The sequence below is a fragment of the Somniosus microcephalus genome, chromosome 15, assembly GCF_052327205.1.
Source record: "Somniosus microcephalus isolate GS21.2 chromosome 15, FLI_Smic_1.0, whole genome shotgun sequence".
Taxonomy (NCBI): Eukaryota; Metazoa; Chordata; class Chondrichthyes; order Squaliformes; family Somniosidae; genus Somniosus; species Somniosus microcephalus.
Genome location: NC_141001.1, coordinates 25338858 through 25361500, shown reverse-complemented (window position 1 = coordinate 25361500; position 22643 = coordinate 25338858). Strand labels below are relative to the sequence as shown.

At 44.4% G+C, this 22643-nt stretch overlaps 1 long non-coding RNA gene across 1 annotated transcript; it reads left to right on the top strand.

The window, feature by feature from the left end:
- The first annotated feature begins 3568 nt into the window (after nt 1-3568).
- On the top strand, nt 3569-7470 carry LOC147106587 (uncharacterized). Its single transcript, XR_015081064.1, has 2 exons — nt 3569-4058; nt 4974-7470. It is a non-coding gene; the product is annotated as an uncharacterized LOC147106587 (long non-coding RNA).
- Nucleotides 7471-22643: the final 15173 nt, after the last annotated feature.

Below are 22643 nucleotides of genomic sequence, written 5' to 3'. Positions count from 1 at the left end.
TTGAAGAAGGGTTCGACCCGAAACGTCAACTCCAAATTTCTCTCCATGGATGTTGCCTGACCTGCTGAGTTTTTCCAGCATTTTCTGTTGTTACTTAGGCTGGATAGCTCTTTTTCGGCCGGCACAGACACGACGGGCTGGATTTTATCAATGGAGGCGAGTAGGAGGTGGGACTCCCACTTTTGGGGTTGTAGTCCCGCCTCCATCGAGTTGTGGCCAACCCACTTGCTTTTCCCTTGATTGACCTTGTTGAGCCCGCCCAGCTTTTGACAGATGAAATATCAGCGTTTGACAACTCTTTGAAGCTGTCAAACACTGACAATCTGTACTCTAAGTTAATTCCTTCCTCTCAGGCTGATTTAGAGACCTCTCCAGAACAGAAAGCAGAGGCTGCAACTTTTGCCAGCTCGCGGCCATTCTGCTTTCTGTGCCGGTGAGATGAGGGACTCCTGAGACCTGAAGGAAGGAAGTCTGCATTAGGTAAGTAAAACTTATTTAAACACTTTACACACACCAAACACACTTACCTCTGCACTCATGCACCCATCACTCACCTGAACGCTGGACATCTCGAGCCCTCCAAGTCCTTCAGCCCGATGGTCCGCCTCGCTAACTTGGTGTGGTTTGGAGCCGTCGGGCAGCCCACACTTCAGGGATAAAAATAGGGATTAGGCTAAAAACTGCCTGTTAACTACCTGTTAACAGGCAGTTAATTGGCACTAATCCCCTTCCCGCCTCGGAGAGGCAGCTCCCAGCACAGGTCGGGTACCCGCCTCCTGGAAAACGGGCATGGGGGCGGGATGGGTTCGCGATTTTAACCCCCACACGCCTCCAATCCCGCCTCAACGGCCCAATGAAATTCGAGCCCGATGGGTCAAATGGCCTCCTATGCCGTAAATTTCTATGATAACCATTTAGAAAATAATATTAATTCATTGTAAAACTTAATTAGTGCAAGAGGCTGAAATGAAACATTTGTGGGCATGTTTATTTAGTTACTGTGATGTATTAGAGGAATCAGATTTGCAATACTCGAAACCAGAGAATAACATTTGATATAAAACACTCTGGGCTGGATTTTCATTCAGAAGTCGGGAAGGAGGTGGTACTACAACTTTCGGGTTGTAGTCCCGCCCCCATCGAGATGCAGCCAATCCACGCGATTTTCACTTGATTGACCTTGTTGAGCCCGCCCACCGGGTTCAGCAGGCCAATTAAGGGCCACCCGGCAACAGGTGACGTCACAGACTGAAATTTCATCTGTCAAGACATGTTGACAGATGAAATATCAGTGTTTCACAGCTGTTTGAAGCTGTCAAACACTGACAGTCTTACTTCTAACCTGAGTCCTTCTACGCAGACTCAGTTAGAAATCTCGCCGGCACTGAAAGCTGCAAGCTGTCACTTTTGACAGATCGCAGCCATTCTGCTTTCTGTGCCGGCTGAATGATGGACTCCCGAAACCTAGAGGAAGGAGGCTGTAAAGGTAAGTACAGGTAATTTAAACTTCCTTACACACTTTAGACACACCAAACACACTTACCTTTGCACTCATGCACCCATCACTCACCTGAACACCGACATCTCGACCCCTCCAAGTCCTTTAACCCGACGGCCCAACTCCTCTAACTTGGCGTGGTTTGGAGCCGTCAGGAATCCCACACGACAACCTTCAAAATAGGAATTAGGCTAAAAACTGCCTGTTAACTTCCTGTTAACAGACAGTTAATTGGCACTAATCCCTTCCCGCCTCGGGTCGGCGGGTCCCAGTGCGGGGCGGGTACCCGCCTCCTTTGAAACTTACATGGAGGCGGGTTTTGGGCGGGATGGTGTCGGGGCCCCCGAATTCGGGATTTTAACCCCCCGCACGCCTAAAAGCCCACCTCACGGCACACTGAAAATTGACCCCTCTATTATTTCTTCTGTGTATTTCTAGCTATTTTGCTACTGTTTTCTATAAAATCAGCACGGTAACTACAGGAGACATAACAGATTAGACACAGGCCTTTTACCTCTAGGACCTAGGGTTCAATCTAGCCAAGATTGGTTGAAAGTTTACTCTGTAGGCTGATGGGATCTAAAGCGAAATGAGTTGGACAGTCCCAATCTAATTGCAAGTGACCATGGGCCCACACTGCAAAACCTGCTCCTAATTTGGCACTAAATCTCACTTGGAGGTCATAGGATGGTTTGTGTAGGAAATAGAAATTCATTGGCAAGTAGGGGAACTCTTCTGAGATTGAGACATTCTGGCCCTGATATTTACGGGGAGGGTGCAATGGAGTGCGGTAGCGTGGGTAAAACCCAGGAAGGCCAGGTCCTGCCAAATTTAATGGAGGACTTCATTATAATTTTTTTCTTCCATTTCCTGCCCGGCAGCCGGCCAAATTGACAGGCTGGCCGGCTGCTGGGCGGAAAAACCAGCGGCAGGAGGCTGCAGCTGGGGACAGTTCCCAGCAATCGGTAACGAGTGAGAGATTGGAGCTTGGTGGGGAGAGATCAGGGCTTGTGGGGAGAGAGGCCATCGCAGGAGGGAGGGACCGAGAGTTCGGGGCTTGAGGGGGTCGAGAGATCAGGGTTTGGGTAATGGGAGCGAGGCCATGGAGGGAGGGAGGTAGTGAGAGATCGTGGCTGGAGCGGGTAGGTTGGCGATCGCAGCAGGGGGGAGAGGGAGGCCGCGATCAGCAGAATGGAGGCTGAAATTATCCTTAAGAGGTGGAGCACTCCTACTCCTCATGAACCACAAGCAGTGCTGTAAAAAGCACTTACCTTATTGCTCCTGCCTCCTTTTTACTGCCGGGTTTCTTGAGCCCTGGGAAATCCATATAGCAACTGTTAAATTTAAATTAGGCTCCCAATTGCACTGAGAGCTTGATTTAAATATGTTGATGAAATGTGTTCACCCCAAAGTTGAAAGTATTCCATTTTCCAGTATTAACATTGCACATTTTTCTTTCTCCTGCCCCTTGCTCGAGTAAGGCTCCATGGGTAATGACAGCCCTTTAGTACCTTGCCCAAGTGGCCATTCTTCAATCACAAAGGCATCACATCTAAGCTCAATCTCGTCCTCACCGAGTGTTCGCACATGCACACTTTCTGGCAGAAGTCACTGGATAGTGATCAGGACTGGGAACCTCCCTAGTGCAGGGGGAATTGAGGCCATTGTAGCAGCTCAACTGGTGCCTTGGTTGTGATCAGCTCTGTCGGCACAGATCAGTGATTAAATCTGGGAACTTTGTTTTGAAAGGCTTAATGCTGCACTAGATGATGTCATTAGCTACTAGGCCATCAGGGCTTTAAATATGTATAAATATTTTATTTTCAGTCGGTCATTCATTATTCCAGTTGGAGCTATTGACCATTCGGTTAGATCATTGTTGTCCAATACAGTAGTCACTTTCCATATTTGGATTATTGGATAATTGCATTTCTCAATAGTAAATTAAAAAATTAATAATTGTTAAGCATGTGATCTTGAAACTCATTCGCAGTGTTTGCATGTGTACTTTAAACTTTTTGTGTTTGTTGGTAAAATGGTCATGAAAATCAGGGTGTGTACCTGGTTTTTGATCGTTGTGAGTGCTTTACTTCCTTGGTTACTCAATGGTGGTAGATGTTTGTTAAGTAAATATACACATGTGAAGCACATTTACCTGTATTGTGTAAGGTGATTTCTACTAAAAGTAGTGCATGTGGCTAAAACAGTGCTGCTGTAGCCACACCTGTGACTAGTCAACAGTTTCTTTGGACAACACTGGGTCAAATAGCTTAAAATTTACTTGTAAACAAATTGTGCCCTTTTAATATGACAGGAAGCTTTTCTGCTTTGCTTTACTTTACAGGAAGGATTGATGACTGGATGGAAAGCAGGGCTTAATATTTCATGGGTGATAATGGACAAAGAAAACTAATAGTGACAAGGTGGCACTTGAGAGCACATTATCCTCTTGATGCTGTTCCACAGCTGCCCTGGATCGATGATTTCACTGTCAAAGGAATACATTGCTACCGATTGTACATTCTACATCAAAAATCAAAGCACTTGCTTTGATCGTAATGTAAGTACCCCAGTTTTATTGATTAGTTCATTTAAACATAAAGGTGTTTCCAAATGGGTCTCCAATCAGCCTTCAGTTGGTCTTATGTTATCAGTACTCCCCCGATCATGGTGAACTGACACCCCACCTGAATTTGCCAGGTTAGATTCATTTATGTACAGTGGTGTGGATCTGATGTTGGCAGCCTGTCGGAAGCATGAGAAATCATGGACAAGCAGCCCTTAAAGGTCGTTTGAAAGGGGTGATGGGTAAACTTATAGATAAATGGCCACATATGAGGATAAAAATGTTAGTAGCCTGTACAAAGGCTGTTAATATTTTTAGTGTACATTTAAGCCTTTGCTAAGTCTGTTTACGTAACAAAAATACCTATGGCTGGAAACTGGGTCTGTGGCCAAGTGGTGGAGTGCTGCAGCATTTTAACCCTCTGTTTGATGGCTGGCGATGTGGAGATGGCACAGAATGAGGTGGCTGCGAGCAGGGTGGTCCTGCGTTTAACTTTGTGGCTCCCTCCATATAGGACTGCATCGCAGCAGGGGTGGAAGGAGACAGAAGAAGAGGGCTTGAAGTGCCAGGCCTATGGAGAATGTTAGCTGCAGTTGGTACAGCGCTGTGGCTGTCTGCCCCTGCCTGTCCTATTGAATCCAGTATAGTGCTTTATAACTGCAGCTAAAAGCTGAAGGATTTCTGTGATGGTAAAATAGGCATTTTGTTTTTGGGGTTAATTTGAAGCTGTTGGGTGGGAATTTCTGACTACCCTGATTGATGTTTTTGTTGATTTATGTATCTGATGGAACAGTGAGGAGACAGCTCTGATCTGCGACTAGGCCATATAAACATTTGTAATTGTCGTTTTCCATTAAATCACAAATTTGTAATTCCAATTTTTGCATTTTTGTTCCTTTGCAAATACAGTGGGAACTCCACACTTCTATTAGCTGCCATCTCAATTATCCAATAGAATCTTTGCAGGACAAAGTGAGGTAATGTCTTATGAAAGGCTTTGTTATTTGTGTTTCCCTTATTTGTGAATGAATTTGCCTAACCTTTCTTTTTGTTATTTGTATTGTGTTGTCATTCAGATGCAGATTATTACTGCCCCCTCTGCAAAAACCACAATGGACCGCACCTAGCCTCTCTAAGGCTGCTTCCCTTTTCCAGATCTCTTCTTCTGACCTTATTTCCCTGTTGAATACGCCCCCTCGCCCTCCCCACCCCCACCCCCCCCAAGCAGTTAACCACTAAAGATACAATTTTCCATAATATGACAAGACAGAAAACTGAAACAAAGAAACAACAGTTGCAAGATTGTTGTCGCCCTATGTGAAGGAATAAGCCATATTTCAGAAAAATACACCATCCTATGATTTCTGGCATTAATACATGAGAAACTGGGTTTAAAAATCTAAAAAACCTCAGAGACACAAGCTGTAAACAGAAATACAGGCTTCTGAGATAAAGATCCGTTGTTAACAAAGTTGTAAACATACAAGCTTTGAAATGGGAATTAGTTAAATATACTAAAACAATGACCCTATTGAAATGGCAGCTTGGCGATTGCAGAGGGTCTGGAGTTTGGGGAAAACACAATGAAAAGACCCAAGTGAAGTGTTGAACAGAAACACAAACATTAAAAGAGGCATGTGCCTTTGAAAAGATGACATCAAGTAAAAGAAACACCTGCTGGTCAAATAGTTTTTATGTTCCACTTGGAAGACAGGAAACATAAGATTAAATATGCAACCAATTGAGATAACTAGAAAACAAGCAAACACTCAGTCAAATTGTCTTTAATTTATACATAGTAAATATGATACCAACAAGAACACTTTGAAGATATGACTTCAATAGATACACCAAGCAATTACATTGTGTTTGTATTGAACTTGGAGACTCAAAGTCTGTTAAACCAGCTAAAAGTGATATTAAGAATTGAATGGAAAATCTTCAATAAGAATGGCATCAAACAGAAACCATTGCTGAATGGCCCAGAAATTCGGGTCGGGGGCTTCCCACAGGTGTAAGCCGCTGACCTGCACTTACCTAGCGCACCAGCCGTTGAGCTGTGGGCCCGCGTGGGATTCCAATCCTGGGCCTCCTCCAACTGCCGGCGCGCAGTGCTTGCGTATCCCAGGGGCGCAGTTAGTTTGATGCGTCCCCTGGGATCACGTGGGCCATGGAGAGCCAATGGTAGCAGGGAATGCTTCATTCATAAGTTTGACAGGAAGAGCTGTCAAACCTATAAATACTATAAGCCCCAAAACATCACTCAAACTTCAAATAATTTTTTTTTTAAATCACATTTTTAAAATAACTATAAATTACATGAAATAACTATTTTAAACAATAATTTAAATTTTTGAAAAAATTAATTACATTTTCTAACGGGGCTAAAAATAAACTTAACTTTCTTTAAAGCATTTAAAAATAATAAACCTGTGGAAAAATGTTTCCTCCCACAGTCCAAAGATGTGCGGGTTAGGTTGATTGGCTATGATAAAAAAATTGACCCTTAGTGTTAGGGGGATTAAATACGTGGGGTTACAGGGATCGGGTGGGATATGTGTCGGTGCAGGCTCGATGGGCCGAAATGGTCTCTATCTGTACTGTGAGGTTTCTGTGATCTGTGATTCTGTGAATTTAAATTAATTCACCACTTACCTTGTTAAAAGCAGGCGCAAGGCCTGCTTTTTAAAAGTGTAACTGCTGGAGACTTACCCTCCCGGAGAAACCTACAAAAAAAATGTAAGTTCGACCCGCACGCGCTGCTTCTCCGGAGCACGCGTTCCACCTGTCAACCCCTTCTTTCAGGGGAATGGAAGTGCCGGTTTCCCGCGCATGCGCAGTGCATGCATGGAACCGGCACTTTCGTTGGGCCTACACGTGAGTACCCCGTGCGTACTCATGCGTTGGGACCCGAATTTCTGGGCCATTGTTTTTATGATGGTTTTTGAAACACCTAAAGGTAGAGACATAATTATACATGCAGCAGTTGAATTGACAGTAAGAATAGAAAGCATTCAACAGAGAGAATGAATAAGACAATTAGCTTACATCAGCAGGAAACTTCAAAGAAAATACCATTCAAAAAGGGTATAAAAATAAGAGCTTTTCAAACAGAAAGTCAGAAGTCGTTGAACGGGCCAAGCACTTCTCAACTTTACAGGCACCATCTGTAAGTTTTTAACTTTGCGTCTCGGGGATCAAACGGTACTATAATTTGATTTTGGTGGATGTCCTGAATTTAGAGATAAGTAAGAAATGTAGAAATGTAACGAAGTAAAGATTTGAGAATAAGGATCTCTGAGAAATAAGAAATGTAAGCTATTTGTATTTTGAATTGTTAATGTTGCGACTGATTCAACAGCTGTTAAATGAATGTCGGCCCTTAAATAAAACTATATTTTTAGAATTGTCTCAGAGTATTTCTGTATAAACTCGCAAACCCAATTTCTTTACACTCTTTGTAAGGAGTTGCAGAATTCTGGGGGGTATTCCGGACCCTCATAATATCCGGAAGGTTAGAGTCTAGTTAAACTTATTAAAAGTGCTATCTGGAGGACGGTAACATCTTCAGTCATTCCTTTCCTTTAGGGAGAGATAGTCTGAAACTTTAGACCCATTTAAGCGTCTTATAGAATTCAGCTATCTCTAACTTTAGTTGAAGGTGAACGTCTGGGGAATACGCCTGATCTGGGGTTGCCCGAAAAGGGCTAGGACTTGTAATTATCCCTTCAGTTGGCGCCCAACGAGTGTGTTAATGAGTTGATACAGAACCTATACTTATATTTATATCTATATCCATGTTGTAGATTGTTAAGTATAGAACGAGTGTTTAATGACAGTGGTTCTAAGACCCAGATTTAAGTCTCTAGAGACGACAAGACCCTGATCAGGCCTTGTAGAACTGAAATCAGAACTCCCTCAATATACCATTGTGGTCTAGAAATTTCTTATAAAGTTCATATTAAATCCTAACCGAGGTTAGGCCCTGACGAAATATTAAATCCTAACCGAGGTTAGGTCCTGACGAAATATTAAATCCTAACCGAGGTTAGGCCCTGACGAAATATTAAATCCTAACCGAGGTTAGGTCCTGATGAAATATTAAACCCTAACCGAGGTTAGGCCCTGACGAAATATTAAATCCTAACCGAGGTTAGGTCCTGACGAAATATTACATCCTAACCGAGGTTAGGTCCTGATGAAATATTAAACCCTAACCGAGGTTAGGCCCTGACGAAATATTAAATCCTAACCGAGGTTAGGTCCTGACGAAATATTACATCCTAACCGAGGTTAGGTCCTGAAGAAATATTAAACCCTAACTGAGGTTAGGTCCTGAAGAAATGGCAAACCCTGTCGGAATTGGACAAGTCTTTTTATTAGAAAAGTTAAACGATTGCTTTATTAGGGGAAATAATCCTATCCCTGTACCTCCACAAAACCAAGTGATAATTTTTGAAACAGAAGGCTTTGATGCCGAAGGAGCCGTTAGAACTCATGGCACGATTAAGATTAATGTTGATCCCCAGACCCAGGGGATACAGAATATCCTGTGGGATAATCAAACGAATACTCCAAATCCACTAAATTCCTTAATGATAAGGTGCACACCTGCACAATTGGGAGGCCTAATGAACGGTGCCCAACAAGGTGATGGCAACCATGGCCGAATAGCAGGACCCGGAGCAGCCTATGCTCCTGGGGGCCATGGATTCCGGTTAAGGTGGCAAACTCATGTTGAAATAAATGACAACAATCTTTGAGAAAACTATAGACAGCTTAGAATCCATTATAATCAATGCCGACAGGTACTAGCTCACTCTTACCTAAATGCTGGAGGCGCAATGATTAATGGTCCAGTAAACCAACCCCAGCAACCACACATTGCGCCCCTAGGTCGAGTAAACCTGAGTTCTATCTACACAATGTGTGGTAGACCAGGAAACACCAGCCAGGAAAAAACCTGCTGGATTCTAACTAACCTTGATAAATTGGAAACCTGTTGCCAAGATTGGAATGCCCAACACCTGAGGCAACTACTGCAAATGATACTAAGTTCAGACTTAACTATCTTTATCTACAAAGCCATCCAAAATTAACGTGGAAAGATAGAATATCTCCCCATCATGGAGAATGATGATACGGAGGAAGTAATCAACAAATATCTATGAGACCACTTACAGAATACCATCAAGTTATTTACTGTGATGGATCGTCAATGACGATTAAAAAAGAGACATCCCAACAATCCTCAGCTGGGATGGGGATAGTAGTAGGGACTTTTCGAGATTCCTATTCTTTTTATCCAGAAGAATTACTGTTTATACCCCTTGGCCATAAGACAGCGCAACGTGCTGAAGCCGCAGCATTACGGTATGTTTTAAAGAAAGCAGACCTTATTAAACACACACAATGGGAAGAAATTCTCCATTCGAGAATGGAGAAAAAGAAGTGTCTGGAGATTCATATAAACGGGCATACCACTGGAGCAGTACACTCAAAAGGAAACAGCCTTACAGACGAAGAAGCGAAACGTTCGGTCTGCATGACACCCCCTCGAGAGGAACCTGCCAATGTTAGTGTAATCACTGGGGCAGAATGGGCAGCTAATCAGGATGAGGAACTGATTCAGCTATTAGACCCGACAAAAGAGAATCCACCAGGATATCCACCAAAGTACTCTTGCTCAGAAACCCCTACGGATATTGTACTAGTTAAGTTGCCCAAGGGAAACCGAGAAGTACCCCCGAGCCACAAACGAGAACAGCTTGTAAAAGAAGCTCACGAGGGCATAAGTCAAGCGCATTGTAGTGCCAGAATAACATTCTGCAAATTGACCCTCTTATATTGGTGGCCAGGCATGCGTAAAGCCTGTAAAACATATGTGGCAAATTGTGAGCCATGCTATTCGACAAATAAGTCATCACTAAATTAAGCCACCACCATTGGCTCCTGTGAAAGCTGATGAGCAAATGGGAAAATTCTTTATTGACTTTATTTGACCACTTCCCCCATTTTTGGGATATAGACATGTTCTCGTTTGTGTGGATGGATGCACTTCCTTCTGCTGGCTAGTCCCCACAAAAACGTTCAGAAAATGCACTCGCCAGGGCTATTTCTGATATAATTACTGTAGCTGGTGCACCCAAAATCTTACACTCCGATTAAGGTGGAGCCTTTGTATTTAAGTTCTTCAAAGACTACTGCGAACAAAGAGGGATTGGGTTAGAGCACAGCACGCCACGGCATCCGCAATCAGCGGGGCTGGTGGAACGTAAAAATCGGGAAGTAATAAAATTATTGGTCAAACTGTTGAGAATCAGGGGAAATAAGTGGGCCGCCATCATTCCGGAAGTACAGCTATCATTCAATAAAGGTCCACATCTGCATCAGGGACAGTGTCTCCTAAGAAACTCCATATTATCTAATGTGTGGGATTGAGATGCATACACTGCTTACCCATAGTTCTTTTATTGCCTCTACACACTCTGAGTCCTTGACACGACAGCGACAGATTTAAAAAAAGAAGTAACAGAGGAGATTCATCGAATTGATCAGAGGATAAGGGAAGCAAATAGGCAGAAAAAATTGACAAATAAAGTATGGCAACCCATAGTAGGAGAATGGGTACAGGAAAAGACGTTCGAGCAAAAACCTGGTTTAAGACTGAAGTGGAAAAATCCTGTTCAAACACAGTCTGTTGTTAACAAAAGAACAGTTCAAATATATATTAACCAGCCGAATGGCAAGCATATTTTTAAAAATGTCTCCATAGACAATATCAAAAAATGTCCGACAGGATACCGAAAAGGAGGAACAATACAAGGTGCAGTCGTACACTGTCTTTCAAGACCCAGCTTGGAGCATGACACAGGAAATGGATGTGATCGAATTACTGATGACGAGAAGTCAGAAGGTGTCACCGACACTTCCACACGTTGCTTAGCAATGCATCACGAATTGGATTTGCAAAAAGCAACAACTGAAACAAGGAAAAATCAACGAGTTACTTCAGCAAAGGAGAAAGACACCGTGGATAAAGAAGGAATCAACGAAGTGCCTGGCAAGGCCTTTACGACAACACGCATCTGTACACACGCCGGATCGAAGGAGCAGCGTGTCAAGCTTCAACTAATTACAACTGACGTGTTCTTGACTCGTATGAATAACTCATCTCTACGGAACATACATCTGCCGATTGGAAATTCTAAGTACATGTTGTTTCGCTAATTGCATGACTATGTACTTATCATCCTTTTAAATTGTGTACAATTTAAAATAAGACAAAACATTGTCCTAGGATGACTTAAAAGGAATTCTCATGTAGCACATGATTGTGCATCTCGTGAAATTAATATGTTATTGTAACCTCATGAGTATCATTGACCAAACTCTGCCCTGATGTTATGAGCTCATCTTTTGGTCAAGAAGTGGGTGTGAAGGAATAGCCATATTTCAGAAAATACAGCATCCTATGATTTCTGACATTAATACATGAGAAACTGGGTTTAAAAATCTAAAAAACCTCAGACACAAGCTGTAAACAGAAATACAGGCTTCTGAGATAAAGATCCGTTGTTAACAAAGTTGTAAACATACAAGCTATGAAATGGGAATTAGTTAAATACACTAAAACAACGACCCTATTGAAATGGCAGTTTGGCGATTCCAGAGGGTCTGGAGTTTGGGAAAAACGCAATGAAAAGACCCAAGTGAAGTGTTGGAAACCAACACATTGGCCCAGAAATTCGGGTCCAAACGCGTGAGTACGCACGGAGTACTCACGCGTGGACCCAATGGAAGTGCCGGTTTCTTGCATGCACTACGCATGCGCGGGAAACCGGCATTTCCGATCCTCTGAACGAAGGGGTTCAGAGGACAAACGCGTGCGCGCGGGAGTCTGCCCGTGCGCGTTGAACTTCCTTTTTGTTTACAGGTTTTTCCGTGCGTGAAGGCCTCCACATTTTACACATTTAAAAACCAGGCGTAAGGACTTCATTTTAAAAGGTAAGTGGTCAATTAATTAAAATTAGAACATTTTTTCCACAGGTTTATTATTTTTAAATACTTTAAAGTAAGGTAAGTGTGTTTATAGCCCTGTTTTTTAATTTAAAAAATGTTTTTCAAAAATTTAAATTATTGTTTAAAATAGTTATTTAATGTTATTTATAGTTTATTTAAAAAGTGTGATGTTTTTGTAAAATTCATTTGAAGGTTAAGTACTGTTTTGGGGGCCGGAGTTTTCATGAGTTTGACAGTTCTTTCTGTCAATCTCATGAATGGGCTTTTCCCTCCACCGATTGGTTGCCCATGGCTCACGTGATCCCAGCGGACGCATCGCACTAACTACGCCGCTGGATCACGCAAGCACAGCGCGCCGGGAGCTGGACCGGGCCACAGAGAGGAAATCCACGCAGGCCCAGGCCTCAACTGCCGGCGCGCTAGGTAAGTGTAGGTCGGGGGCTTGCACCCGCGGGAAGCCCCCGACATGAATTTCTGGGCCAATGAACAGAATCACAAACATTAAAAGAGGCATGTGCCTTTGAAAAGATGACATCAAGTAAAAGAAACACTTGCTGGTCAAATAGTTTTTATGTTAAACTTGGAAAACAGGAAACATAAGATTAAATATGCAACCAATTGAGATAGCTAGAAAACAAGCAAACACTCAGTCAAAGTGTCTTTAATTTATACATAGTGACTATGATACCAACAAGAACACTTTGAAGATATGACTTCAATAGATACACCAAGCAATTACATTGGGCTGGATTTTCATTGAGGAGGCGGGTAGGAGGCGGGACTACAACTTTCAGGGTTGTAGTTCCGCCTCCATCGAGTTGTAGCCAACCCACGTGATTTTGACTTGATTGACCCTGTTGAGCCCGCCCAGCGGGCTCAGCAGGCCAATTAAGGGCCACCTGGCAACAGGTGACGTCACAGATTGATATTTCATCTGTCAAGACCTTTTGACAGATGAAATATCAGCGTTTCACAGCTGTTTTGACCATCTGTACTCCAAGTTAATTCCTTCCTTTCAGGATGATTTAGAGATCGCTCCGGAACAGAAAGCTGAATGCTACAATTTTTGACAGATCGTGGCCATTCTGCTTTCTGTGCTGGTGAGATGAGGGACTCCCGAGACCTGAAGGAAGGAAGGTTGTAAAGGTAAGTAAAACTTCTTTAAACACACCAATCACACTTACCTCTGCACTCATGCACCCATCACTCACCTGAACACCAGACATCTCGACCCCTCCAAGCCCTTCAGCTCGACGGTCCACCTCGCTAACTTGGCGTGGTTTGGAGCCGTCAGGAATCCCACATTTCAAGAATGAAAATAGGGATTAGGCTAAAAACTGCCTGTTAAGTACCTGTTAACAGGCAGTTAATTGGCACTAATCCCCTTCCCGCCTCGGGGAGATGGGTCCCAGTACGGGTCGGGTACCCGCCCCCTTTGAAACTGTCATGGAGGCGAGTTGGAGGCAGGATGGGTTCGTGCCCCCCGATTTCGGGATTTTAACCTCCCACACGCCTCCAATGCCGCCTCCACGGCCCAATGAAAATCCTGCCCATTGTGTTTGTATTGAACTTGGAGCAGTTAGGAGACTCGAAGTCTGTTAAACCAGCTAAAAGTGATATTAAGAATTGAATGGAAAATCTTCAATACGAATGGCATCAAACAGAAACCATTGCTGTCATATTGTTTTTATGATGGTTTTTGAAACACCTAAAGGTAGAGACATAATTATACATGCAGCAGTTGAATTGACAGTAAGAATAGAAAGCATTCAACAGAGAGAATGAATAAAACAATTAGCTTACATCAGCAGGAAACTTCAAAGAAAATACCATTCAAAAAGGGTATAAAAATAAGAGCTTTTCAAACAGAAAGACAGAAGTCACTGAACAGACCAAACGTTTCTCAACTTTACAGACACCATCCGTAAGTTTTTAACTTTGAGTCTCGGGGATCAAACGGTACTATAATTTGATTTTGGTGGATGTTCTGAATTTAGAGATAAGTAAGAAATGTAGAAATGTAACAAAGTAAAGATTTGAGAATAAGGATCTCTGAGAAATAAGAAATGTAAGCTATTTGTATTTTGAATTGTTAATGTTGCGACTGACTCAACAGCTGTTAAATGAATGTCGGCTCTTAAATAAAACTATATGGGGGAGAAATTCAGTGGAGCTGCAAGCGAGGCGCCAAGCTCGCCTGGGCGCCGGATTTAGCGCAGCGATCGGAGCAGTTGCGACCGCCGGAAATTCAGCTTGAGCGCCCCAAGAGGGACATGGGGCGAGGCTCGAGGCGCTCCGCGTCCCTCTTAGGGCGCTGAAACTGAATATCGCAGCGCAACGTGCCGTAGTGCCACACGCTGCGGCATGGCGCGCTGCGGTACTGCAGGCCTTCCTCCCATTCTTAAGGGGGAGGGGCCTGCACCAGCGCGATCGGAGATCATGAGTGCCGGCAAAAGAGCCCGGCACCGAGGAGAAGTGCCGGGCTCTCGGAAAACAGCTGGCACTGCCGCGGGGGAAGATCAGGAGGCTGGGGACGGAGGTGCTGGCAGGCGGCCGCCGAAAAAAACGGCCGCCCCGCACCTCCACCTTAATTTGCGCCACTGCTGCCACAGGTAGGCCCCGTGAACCGGGCGCGATTTGCGAACGGCGCTACAGAGGCGGGCGCTGCCGAATATCGAGATCGGGGCGGTAGCGGGGCGCTGCGCACACCGATGACGTCATTGGTGGCAGCGCAGCGCAACAGGCTAACGCCGCCATTAGCGCCCCAGCTAAATATCACGGGAGGCGTGGCCAGTGGCGCTAAAGCCACTGAGTGCCCTCTTTAGGCGCTAACTGGTGGCGCAGCCCACCGAATTTCTAGGCCTATATTTTTAGAATTGTCTCAAAGAGTATTTCTGTATAAACTCGCGAACCCAATTTCTGTACACTCTTTTGTAAGGAGTTGCAGAATTCTGGGGGGTATTCCGGACCCTCATAATATCTGGAAGGTTACAGTCTAGTTAAACTTATTAAAAGTGCTATCTGGAGGACGGTAACATCTTCAGTCATTCCTTTCCTTTAGGGAGAGATGGCCTGAACCTTTAGACCCATTTAAGCGTCTTATAGAATTCGGCTATCTCTAACTTTAGTTGAAGGTGAACATCTGGGGAATACGCTAGGGCTAGGACTTGTAATTATCCCTTCACCTGTTCATGCTGTGGGTTGTGTTTAGCCTAACACCATGGACATGTTCTCCTCCATGACATAGAAGCATAAATATTTATACACACAAGCGCTCCTTTGATGGCCAAAATGTAAATGGACTGCTTGATATGTTACTGACCTATATAAATGAGGGTGATCCCAGGTCTGTACTGAATTAGTGGATCTGAGTTAGGGTGCTACAAATGGCTTGGCACTCCTGGGCTTGGAAAGGTAAGACTCACCTGTGGTTCCTGCTATTGGTTGATATCCAATGTCACTGACAGGAAAGTATACATGTGTGAATGTTGGTTGAAGCAAAATTGGTCTTAAGAGCTGCCACCTCCCCACCCATGAAACAACATCACTCTTCCCGCTCCCGCACTGTTACCTCTGGAGTTCTCCGAGGATCTCTCCTTGGCCCCCCTCCTATTTCTCATCGATATGCTGCTGCTCAACGACATCATCCGAAAACACATCATGTTCCACATGTACGCTGATGACACCCAGCTCTACCTCACCGCCACCTCTCTCGGCCTCTCCACTGTCTTTGATTTGTTACACTGACATCTTCTATTGGATGAGTAGAAATTTCCTTCAACTAAATATTGGGAAGACTGAAGCCATTGTCTGAGGCTGAACCAGATTGTTTGCAACCTTGGCGTCCTATTTGACCCTGAGCTGAGTTTCTGACCCCATAACCTCTTCATCACCAAGACCGCCTAGTTAACATCGCCTGTCTCTGCCCCTGCCGCAGCTCATCTGCTGCTGAATCCCTCATCCATGCCTTTGTTGCTTCTACACTCGATTTTACATTGAAATGCTGGCAATCCGGCTACGTGGGTTCCCTGGAGCAGTGCGTGGCCACGCGGCCGTGCACCTTACAGGGAACACTGCTGGCCTGCCACTTAACTTGAGCTCATCCGAAGCTCTGCTGCCCATATCCTAACACACACCAAGTCCTGTTCACACATCACCTCTGTGCTCGCTGACCTACATTTGCTCCCGGTCTGGCAACACCTCAACTTTAAAATTCTCATCCTTGTTTTCAAATCCTTCTATGGCCTCGCCTCTCCCTATCTCTGTAACCTCCTCCAACCCTACAACCTTCCGCGATCTCTGCACTCCTCCAATTCTGGTCTCCTACGCATTGCCAATTTTTATTGTTCCACCATTGGCGGCTGTGCCTTTAGCTGCCAAGGCCCTAAGCTCTGGATTTCCCACCTCTGCCTCTCTGCCTTTCTCTCCTCCTTTAAGATGCCGCTTAAAACCTATCTCTTTCACCTATCCTAATATCACCTTATTTGGCTCAGTGTTAAATTTTTTCTGATAACGCTCCTATGAAGCACCTTTGGACATTTTACTATACTAAAGGTGCTATTTAAATGCAAGTTGTTGTTGTTGTTGTCACCTCACAAATACGTGTCCATCTTTCTTGCAACTCTATGTTTGTTTTTCCATGACTTGTCTGTAGCCTTTGATACGCTTGACCACACCACCTTGCTACAACGCCTCTCTTCCCTTGTCCAGCTCAGTAGCACTGCCCTCATTTGGTTTCACCTTTACCTATCTATAGTAATCTCGGATGTAATGCTTAAGTTGTCCACCAGAGGGAGACAAATGCTAAGGGGATTATAATTACTAGTCTTAAGGTAAAATTGCATTATGGGTAGAATGACATCATAGGATCCACCATCTTAGATTACTCGTGCAGTTGATTTGATGTGCATGCCTGTAGTTGTGAGAGCTCTGTTCTCTCCAGGTTCTGTGTAAATTAAAAGCAAAGTTTTGAGTTCCTGAAGTCTCACTTATATCCCTTATTTGGACCTTAACCACCCGGTTATAACATTTTGGCGACGAGGATTAACAGTTTCAACTTGAAGAAGGGAAAATACAAGAACACTGCATCTGAATCATGGCTACTCGAATAGGAGAGATTTCTGCTTTTGATGTTCAAAATCAAAATTGGATCGAATACTGTGAGTTATTAGAGCATTTCTTTGAAGCAAATGATATTGTCGGTGTTGGAAAACGGAGAGCTATTTTGCTAACTTCAGTGGGAAGTCTAACATATAGTTTATTGAGAAACTTATGCAATCCTGCAAAGCCTGGAGATAAATCATTTACTGAATTAGTGGACTTGCTAAAGGAACATTTCAATCCCAGGCCGAGTGAGGTTGTACAACGTTTCAAATTTAATTCACGGAACAGGATGCCGGGAGAAACTGTGTTGGATTATGTAGCGGTGTTGAGAAAACTGGCACATGATTGCAATTACGGGAACAGCTTGAAAGACATGCTGAGAGATAGGCTGGTTTGCGGAATAATGGATGCTCGAATGCAGAGGAGATTATTGTCCGAGACTGGGCTTACGTATGAAAAAGCGTTGGAACTTGCTCAATTAATAGAGATAGCGAACCGAGATGTAAAAGAAATCCAAGGTTGCGACTGGTCTACTACGAAGCAAGTTGCAGGTCAGACGCTGGTGCACAAGTTAAATATCAGTCGTACATCACAACGTGAGCATTTAAATGCATGTTATAGAGGCAATGGAGATCACCTGGCAAGGGAATGCAGGTTGCTGGAGGAAAAGTGCCACAAGTGTGGGAAAAAAGGACATATCAAACGTGCATGTAGAGCAAAAGCTACCCTGGAGGTATACAAACCTACAGGGGAAGAAAAGCAAAACCTGGTAAGAGAAGTGAAAAAATAGGGAGCACATCACATCAGTGGAGAAGCTGAGAAAGAAGACGACGTGTTCATAATGCATATTATGGTAGAGGACATTCCAAAAGTGGATCCTATCACTTTGCAACTGATAGTAAATGACACTAAGGTCAACTTTGAGATGGATACTGGATGTGGTGTTACCATAATGAACGGAAGAATATTCAAAATTGTGGAACCGTGCAAAAGTTCCAGAGTTAAAGTCTTGCTCTATGAAGCTTAAAACCTATACCGGTGAACGAGTGGCAACCTTGGGTACAGCTATTGTAACTGAAACACAGGGACACTGTGGAACAGCTACCTATAGTTGTAGTATCGGGTTCTGGACCAAATTTGTTAGGTCGGGGCTGGATAAAAGAACTTAAATTGGATTGGGGAGCAATAAATCAAATGGAGAGAGGCAAACAGTTGTCTTTGCAAGACATGTTGATTGAATATGAGAATGTGTTCAAGGAAGAACTTGGAACATTTAATGGCCCCCCAGCTAAGATTTATGTAGACAAGGAGGCACTGCCAAGATTTTTTAAACAACGACCTGTGCCTTATGCCATGAAACCGAAGGTAGAGGCTGAGCTTGATCGTCTTTTGAGGGAGAACATTCTGGAACCCGTAAAATGTTCAGAATGGACAGCTCCAATTGTACCTGTTTTAAAACCAGACAATTCGGTAAGAATCTGTGGAGATTATAAATTGACTGTAAATAGGGTATCTAAACTAGAACAGTATCCTATTCCTAAAACTGAGGATCTTTTTGCAAACCTGGCTGGAGGGAAGAAATTCACGAAGCTGGATATGAGCCATGCATACTTGCAGATTACGCTAGATGAGGAATCCAAGAAGTATGTAACCATAAACACACACAAGGGTTTGTTTACCTATAACCGCTTGCCATTTGGTGTCTCATCTAGTCCAGCTATCTTCCAGAGAACTATCGAGGATGTACTGCAAGGGATTCCACATGTTTCCATCTATCTGGATGATATTCTGGTGATGGGAAGAACCGACCAGGAGCACCTGAGCACTCTGAGAGGTACTTCAAAGATTGGATAAGGCTGGGTTACGGCTCAAGAGGAGTAAGTGTACTTTCATGGGGAATGAGGCCGTGTTCCTGGGACACAGAGTGGACGCCACCGGGCTCCATCCAATCAAGGAGAAGGTAAAAGCACTGCAGGAGGCACCAGATCCTAAAAATGTGACTGAGTTAAGAGCTTACCTGGGACTGCTAAACTATTATAACAGGTTTTTGCCAAACTTGTCAACAGTGTTAGCACCTCTTCACAAACTACTGCGCAAGGAGACACAGTGGCAGTGGGAAGAGGAACAGAGGGTTTCATTTGAACAATCCAAGAAACTGATGCTGTCCTCGGATGTGCTGGTTCACTACAATGCAGAGAAAGACATCATTCTCTCTTGTGACGCTTCACCTTACGGGGTGGGGGCAGTTCTTTCACACTGTATGGAAGATGGAACAGAAAGACTGATCGGGTTTATGTCTCGAACTCTGACCCCAGCGGAAAAAAACTATTCCCAGTTAGATAAAGAGGGATTAGCAGTAATGTTTGGGTTACAGAGGTTTCATAAGTACATATATGGCAGGAAATTCACCATATGCACCGATCATAAACCTCTTCTATCTCTTTTCAATGAGATGAAAGCAGTACCACAGATGGTGTCACCCCGAATCCAGAGATGGGCAGTGACGTTGAGGGCATATGAGTATGTCATCGTTTACAAAGCGGGCAAGTACCATGGGAACGCAGATGCCTTGAGCCGTCTTCCACTACCAGGTACACCTATCCGTGCAGCTCCAAAGGACAGAGTTTTGATGTTGGGAACTGGTCAGGTAGTACGCAGACATGTGGATCAGATACTGACCAGACAACGGAAGATCGAACTGGAGGTTCCAGAGGAAAGGTTGGAGGACAGGTTGGTCCCCAGTTATCCAAATGCATTGGTGGTCCCAGCCCCACGAACAGAGACTGTTATACCTGGACCACTTAATCAAGAGGAAACCATCGTCACAGAGTCAGATACTCTGAGTACTGCTCAGGAGCAGCAGGTGGCTTTACCACAACCAAGCAGGGACTTGACTGTAAGACGTTCAAAAGGTCTTACAAGCCACCAGAGCGATTGATCACAACCTGCTAAATTGTTCAGGATGGACTATCGTTAAAGGAGTTTCCTTATGGACTTTTTAAGAATGTTGTTAAGAATTGTTGTAACTTAAGAGGGGGGGGGATATAGTAATCTCGGATGTAATGCTTAAGTTGTCCACCAGAGGGCGACAAATGCTAAGGGGATTATAATGACTAGTCTTAAGGTAAAATTGCATTATGGGTAGAATGACATCATAGGATCCACCATCTTAGATTGCTCGGGCAGTTGATTTGATGTGCATGCCTGTAGTTGTGAGAGCTCTGTTCTCTCCTGGTTCTGTGTAAATTAAAAGCAAAGTTTTGAGTTCCTGAAGTCTCACTTATATCCCTTATTTGGACCTTAACCACCCGGTTATAACACTATCCAATTGTAGCCAGTGCATCTCAAGCAATGGCTTCTCTTTCCACCCCCGCCTCTGGAGTCACTATCCTTGGTCTCTGCTCCCCTTATTTACATGCTGCCCTTTGGTGACATCATCCAAAGAATTGGGGTCAGCTTTCCACATGTACGCTGATGACGTCCAACTCTAGGGCCGCGATTTTCTGCTTGGAGGCGGGTTGCCGTCGGGAACGGTAGTTGGTGGGTTCCGATCCCACTGCCGGCATCAGCCAGTCTGCTGACACAATGTTAGGTTAATTGGGCTGGTTAAGCCCGCCGTCTGGGTTACTCGAACTGATCACCATCTGATATGCTGACGCGTTTGCAGCTGGTGCATTTAAGGGGACCATTTCACCATTAGATCTCAGGGCGTTTCTGGTGCTTCTGACTGCTGCTGCTCACCACGATGTCTGCAGAGAAACAAAAGGCAGCTCCCCGCTTCAACATTCTTGTGGAGGGAGTCAGAGGACGTCGGGAGGTCCTATACCCAGGTGATGGAAGAAGGAAACCTCTTCAGCAGACAAAGGCAGCTTGGCTGCGAATAGCTGAGGAGGTCAGTGCCAGGTCCATGTACCGACACACCTGGGTCCAATGCAGGAAAAAGTTCAATGATCTCCTGCATTCTGGAAAAGTGAGTGTAAAAGCACACTTACCTTCATAATGGGAAACCACTCCTTCACAGTTTCCCTCTAAACATCTATCCTATCCATTCTTTACACTCATTCCATCACTCTCACTGAAACTCCACTTCTTTCCCTCATTGCAGGAAAAGAGAGGCCACAATAAGAAGGAGAGGGAGAGAACAGGAGGAGGACCACCGTCCTTATCACAGCTGACCAATGCTGAGGAGCCCGCTCTGGAAATTGTGGGATCAGTGGAACAGCACGAAGTGGGGGACGGAGAGAGGGGCTCAGTTGAACAACCTGGTGACAGAATGCTTCTCCATCCACCTTATTTGGCTTTCATGAATGACACATATGACATCTGATGTCATTAGAAATGGAAAGCTCATCATGTGTGTAGTGATCAATAACATGTCATTCTATAGTGGACACTAGGTGGAACCGTAGAGCTGTGTAGAGCTGTATGTATAAGACTACACTACCCAGCTGTATATATATTAAGACTACATTACCCATGAGGCACTAGGCTACCCACAAGGCAACAGTCAAGATGGCAGCCTGTACACAGGAGCACACATGCTGCATCTCTACAGATACTGTACCTAGAGAACGTGTACTGAATAAATGACTAGCTAGAAGCTAGCTGTGTTCATAATAAGAATGTCTATTTATTAATGAACATAAGTGTGCACAATGGGATGTGTCTGCAATCTACATATCACATGTCTAACTCATGTCTTTATTCTCCCACAGGACCATCAGGAGTCCCCCCTCCCTACTGTTCAGGAGGAAGAGCAGGACTCCTCAGAGGATGCTGCATCCTCTGAGGGAGCAGCATCAGCAGAAATTATCGCACCCAGCACCAGTGCAGAGACGCACACCTCGGTGGGTCGTTTGCGAGATAGAGTCCTGCTGTCACCTGGTGTATTACAAAGCACAAGTGAGCAAAAGCAGATGGTAGAGATAGGGTCAGCAGTGAAGACTCCTTGTCGGAGGCCGCAGGAGTCTCCTAGCTCTGCTCAGCTGCATGTAGACGCTGAGCCTCGGGGGCCATCCAGAAAGAGAGCGGTGCTGGAGCTTCAGGAACAAGTGCAGGAGGCTCTGACTGGGTTTGCAACCATAGTGACTGTGAGTGTGCAGAGAATGGAGGAGTCCATCTCAAACATGAGCATTGCCGTGGTGCACGCAATGGCGAATGTAGGTACTGCCATGGAAAGGGTGGCAACCTCCATGGAGGATATAAATTGCCAGACTCAAACTGACAGAGGCCAGTCTCGGGAGGAGCAGAGAGCGGCGGTACAGTGAGTACTTGAACTCGCTTTCGCGGGCTTTCTTTCAGAGGCCAGTGTCGGGAGGAGCAGAGAGCGGCGGTACAGTGAGTACTTAAACTGACTTTCACGGGCTTTTTTTTTTTTTTTTTTAACAGAGGACAGTGTCGGGAAGAGCAGAGAGCGGCGGTACAGTGAGTACTTAAACTCACTGTTATAAATCT